Genomic DNA, 5088 nt, shown 5'->3' with positions numbered 1-5088 from the left:
TTGGCTGAACAGAAACGGGAATGAAACCGGAGATACATGAAATGTCTGAATGAGCAAAAATAATTTTGGCAATCTGAAAACCCTAGCTATGTTCCCTCGAAGAGAGAAGCAGATGCTAAAGAAAATGACAAACCAGAGATCAAAAGAAAGAAAAATTTCAGTCCCTGCTCTTACTATTCTAGAGCCCAAAACCAAACATCCAGTTTCTGTTCCGAATCCAAAGGACAGAACTGAACATCCAGTTTCGGTTTCAACAACAGAGTTCTGAACCGAACATCATGGTTCGGTCCCAACACCAAGACTGAGAATCGAAGGTTAAGTTTTGGTTCTTCCCAACAGAAACGTTACTCAACAAAGGATGTTAAAGGGAAGGGAAAGCTTGATTCTAATACAGACGTCAATAATAATAAAAATGAAACTAACCCTAAAGATCAAAAGAATATTCTAACTGACAAAACACCTTCTGGTACATTGCAATTTAAACAAGATAAAAATAAAATAAAAGTGTACACCCTCAAAAGAAAAGATGAAACAACACTAATAAAAAGAACTTATCTTGTCGATATTTCTGTTGTGGTTCCTTTTTTTATGAAAAGCTCACCAGGGCCCAAGAGACTTTGGGTTCCCAAATTTGCTTAAATTTGCAGGTTATAAGTGATGAGCAGTTTGATGATGAATGGTATATAGACAGTGGTTGCTCACGTCACATGACAGGGAGAAAGGAGGAGCTAAGGGAGTTTCGGTCCCTTAAGGATGGAGGATGTGTGAAGTATGGCAACAATTCTTATGGAACAATCAAGGGATATGGGATGATAACCAACAGAGAGTTTACAATTTGAAAAGTGGCGTATGTGGAAGGATTGCATCACAACCTTACAAGTGTATCTCAATTGGTTGTGGGTACTGGGATGAAATTCCCATTCGATGATGAAGGATAAGAAATTATCGAAAAGCAATCCAAAAGAGTCTTGTTAAAATCAGAACGAAAGGGAGAAATGTACCTCCTAAACCTCAGTCCAATTAAAGGAAAACCAGCTATTTGTCTGCTGTCCAAAGCTAATTCTGATGAAAGCTGGTTATGGCACCGACGACTATCACACCTAAACTTCAAAGACATTAATAAGTTAGTGCTTGGTAATCATGTTCGAGGCCTCCCTCTTCTCAAATTTGACAAGGAACACATGTGTGCAGCTTGTGAGAAGGGTAAACAAAGCCGAAAGAGCCATCCTACACGTATCAATACCAAGATCATTGAAGCTCTTGAACTTCTGCATATTGATTTATGTGGACCTTCGGCTATCGAAAGCATCGGTGGTAGTAAGTTTATACTTGTCATTGTAGATGATTTTTCACGTTTCACCTGGGTTTACTTTCTTAAACAGAAATCAAAAGTGACTCCTAAGTTAAAGATGTTTATCAAGCAAGTGGAACTGCAACTGCGAAAAGTGGTAAGGAACATCAGAAGCGACAATGGGCTTGAATTCAAGAATAAAGAGCTTGAAGACTTTCTAGCCAACAAGGGAGTATCTCACAACTTCTCTGCTCCCTATACTCCACAACAGAATGGAATCATTGAAAGACGTAACTGTTCCTTATGTGAAGCAACCAGAACCATGTTGAGCTTCGCTTCTCTCCCCTTATACTTCTGGGCTGATGCTGTTGCTACTGCTTGTTATACTCAAAATAGATCCTTACTTAACAAGCGATTCTCAATCACTCTGTATGAGATTCTAAACAACCAAAAGCCCAACGTCAGGTTCTTTCGTGTGTTCGGTTCCAGGTGCTTCATCTTCAACTCTAAAGAGAACCGAAACAAGGTCGATGTTAAAGCGGACGAGGGAATCTTTTTGGGTTATTCAATCACTTCAAAGGCTTATAGGGTTTTGAATAAACACTCCAAACGTATTGAAGAAACCTATTACGTAACCTTTGATGACTGTTACATAAAGAAAGCTCAAGCAAGCGAAAGTGCCATGGGGGAAATATTTGTTGAATCAGGACAAGTCTCGGTTCCTATTTACAATTTGTTTGAAGAATATATGAGGCTATTTGATGAACCAGAAAAAGCTATACACTCGGAGGCGAATGCAGAAGACAACAAAATCGACCATCTGAAAAAGATCATCGAAGAAGCTGCAACAGACATGGCAAATGATCCTTCAAAACCAACTGATGATCAACCCTCTATTAAACCTCCAAATAACAACTCAGTATTTGAGGGGGAGGGTTCTTCTGTGTCTCATATAACAGAGCAGGAGAATCCAACTCTAACCGAGAAGGAGGATCCAATTCCAACCAAGGGGGAGGATCCTAAACCTGACAAGGAACACACTTCGCCATTTGAAGGGAAGAATGAATATACAATTGATGAAGATGATCGATCCGAATTCGAAGAAGAGGTAAACGTAGAGTTGGATCCTGTCTATGACCCGAACTACCCTCCTCTAACAAAATGGACTAAGGATCATCCCAAAACACAGATAATTGGTGAATCATCCGAACGGGTTCTCACACAGTCTCAATTGAAAGCAAAGCAAACTGCATTATTCTCTCACATTGAATGCTACATGTTTAATTCGTTTGTCTCTAAAATTGAACCAAAGACGGTCAACACTACACTTGATCATGCTAATTGGGTACATGCGATGCAAGATGACCTCCATGAGTTTGAACGCAATCGAGTTTGGAGACTAAGACCCACACCAAAGGATGCTTCTGTCGTTGGATTGAAGTGGGTCTTTAGGAACAAGATGGATAAATAAGGCAATATAATTAGGAAAAAGGCTCGGCTGGTGGTAAAGGGATATTGCCAAGAAGAAGGAATGGACTATTAGGAGACCTTTTCTCCTGTAGCTAGATTGGAATCGGTTAGAATCTTTCTAGCATATGCTGCTCATAAAAACTTCGAAGTTTTTCAAATGGATGTGAAATGTGCCTTCGTAAATGGAGAACTAGAAGAAACAGTGTGTGTTGAGCAACCACCCGGGTTCGTGAATGAGAAATACCCTGATCATTGCTATGTATTGGATAAAGCTGTGTATGGACTAAAGCAAGCACCAAGGGCCTGGTATGAAACATTAACTCGGTTTCTTAAAATATCAAAATTTAAGCAAGGTTCGGTTGACCCAACCTTCTTTCGCAAGAAAGAAGGCGAACATCTTATGATTGTTCAGATTTATGTCGATGATATCATCTTTGGCTCCACAAATCCAAGCTTAACAGCTGAATTCTGGAAGTTGATGGAGACTAATTTGAAATGAGTGCAATGGGTCCAATTAACTTTTTTCTTGGGTTAAATATAAGACAGGGACCACAAGGCATTTTTATTAACCAAGAGGCCTACACGAAGAATCTATTGGCAAAATTTGGAATGAAGGGAGACTCGTAGGTGAAGGTTCCCATGGCGTTTGGCACTAAGTTAACATCATCTCTTGAAAAGCCTGCTGTTGACATGACTCCCTATAGTCAAATGATAGGATCTATCATGTATCTAACTGCTAGTAGAGCAGATATTATGTTTTCTGTCTGTTATTTTGCTAGGTTTCAAGCTAATCCAAGAGAACCTCACATGGTGGCAGTGAAGAATATTTTTCGCTATTTGAAGCGAACCTCGTCGCTCGGTCTCTGGTATCCAGCAAAATCAGGGTTCTTTGTTCAAGCCTTTTCTGATGTTGATCTGGGTGGATGTGGTCTGGATAGAAAGAGCACAACTGGAGGATGTCAGTTCCTTGATGGTAAACTAGTTAGCTGGCAATCCAAGAAGCAAACTTGTGTGTCTCTCTCAACAGCCGAAGTAGAAAACATAGTTGTTGCTTCGTGTACCTCACAAGTAATCTGGACACAAATCCAATTGTGAGACTATGGACTTAGTATGAAGAAGATACCTCTTTATTGTGATTCTGAGAGTGCAATAAGAATATGTCACAATCCGGTGCAACACTCAAAGACTAAGCATATTGCACTGAGATATCATTTCATCAATGACCATGTTGAAGATGGAAACGTAGAGGTTCATTTTGTTTGGTCCTCATATCAACTTGCAGACATCTTCACTAAAGCCTTACCTGAAGCAAGCTTCAACAAAATTTTACAAGGTTTGGGAATGATGGAAGCAGAGTCATTATTGAATCCTCAAACCTCTCTCTAAAAATTAAGACTAGCGAAATAGAGCGAACGCTCGGTCTATTTCGGTTTCGGATTTTTCGGGAACCGAACGCTCGGTTTATTTATGCTCCAAAATTTTTGGGAACCGAAATGAACCGATCGCTCGGTCTATTTCGGCTCTGGAATTTTAAGGAATAAAAATGAACCGATCGCTTGGCTTATTTCACTTCATTTCTTTAAGGTTTGTTTTCGGTTGTATACTTCGTAATCTTTCTCTTATTTATTTTATCTGTTTTTTTTCTCTTTTTTCTTTTAAGACTTTCTTATTTATTTTTCTGTTTTTAATTTGTTTTAGAAAAATCAAAAATCAAATTTTTTTTTATATTTCAGAGAGTTTTTTTTTTATCTTCTGTTTCTTTTGTTTGTGTGGATGGTTTGCTTGTTTATGTACATTCTCTTGGTATTGCGCATTTCATGGCTACATAATTTGGGGCTAGGGCAGGTATGAATTTCTTATCTTGAGCTAGTTAAGCGTCCCTAGAAGCATGTTGCTGCATGCAGACTGAAGCCTTGATGACTATGAGTGAAGCCTTAATGAACCGATTATACCTATCGTTTCTTCCCAATCAGGCTGCTAAACTCACTCTAGTCCTGAGCTACCTTTCTCCTCTCAAATGAGTTAGGATTTTTCTGCTTTGTCACTTTCATATAGCAGTGGTACTTTCGGTTCTTTCATCCCCTCCTTTAAAAATTCTCCATCATATATCATTTCATTAACGTAACCCTTGAGACTCTCAGAAATAATCACTGAGGTTTATGGTTACACAATATTTGTGTTTATGATCTTAGATGCGTACACCACGTGCTAAGTGAAACCCAAAATCAAACACCTATACATAATTGACGGTGAATTTTAACATTCAAGCTTTAACTTGTTACCTAAAGCAGTCTCATTTTATTTTTTGAGTGATCTTGAAGCAATTG

At 38.8% G+C, this 5088-nt stretch overlaps 1 pseudogene; it reads left to right on the top strand.

The window, feature by feature from the left end:
• Nucleotides 1–1140: 1140 nt before the first annotated feature.
• LOC145060464 (uncharacterized) lies at nt 1141–3388 on the top strand (annotated as a pseudogene).
• The last annotated feature ends 1700 nt before the right edge of the window (nt 3389–5088 follow it).

Source organism: Lactuca serriola, chromosome 6, assembly GCF_051521515.1.
Source record: "Lactuca serriola cultivar US96UC23 chromosome 6, Lser_US96UC23_V15, whole genome shotgun sequence".
Lineage (NCBI taxonomy): Eukaryota > Viridiplantae > Streptophyta > Magnoliopsida > Asterales > Asteraceae > Lactuca > Lactuca serriola.
Note: the sequence above shows the minus strand (reverse complement) of the source record. Positions and strands in the feature narration are given on the sequence as shown.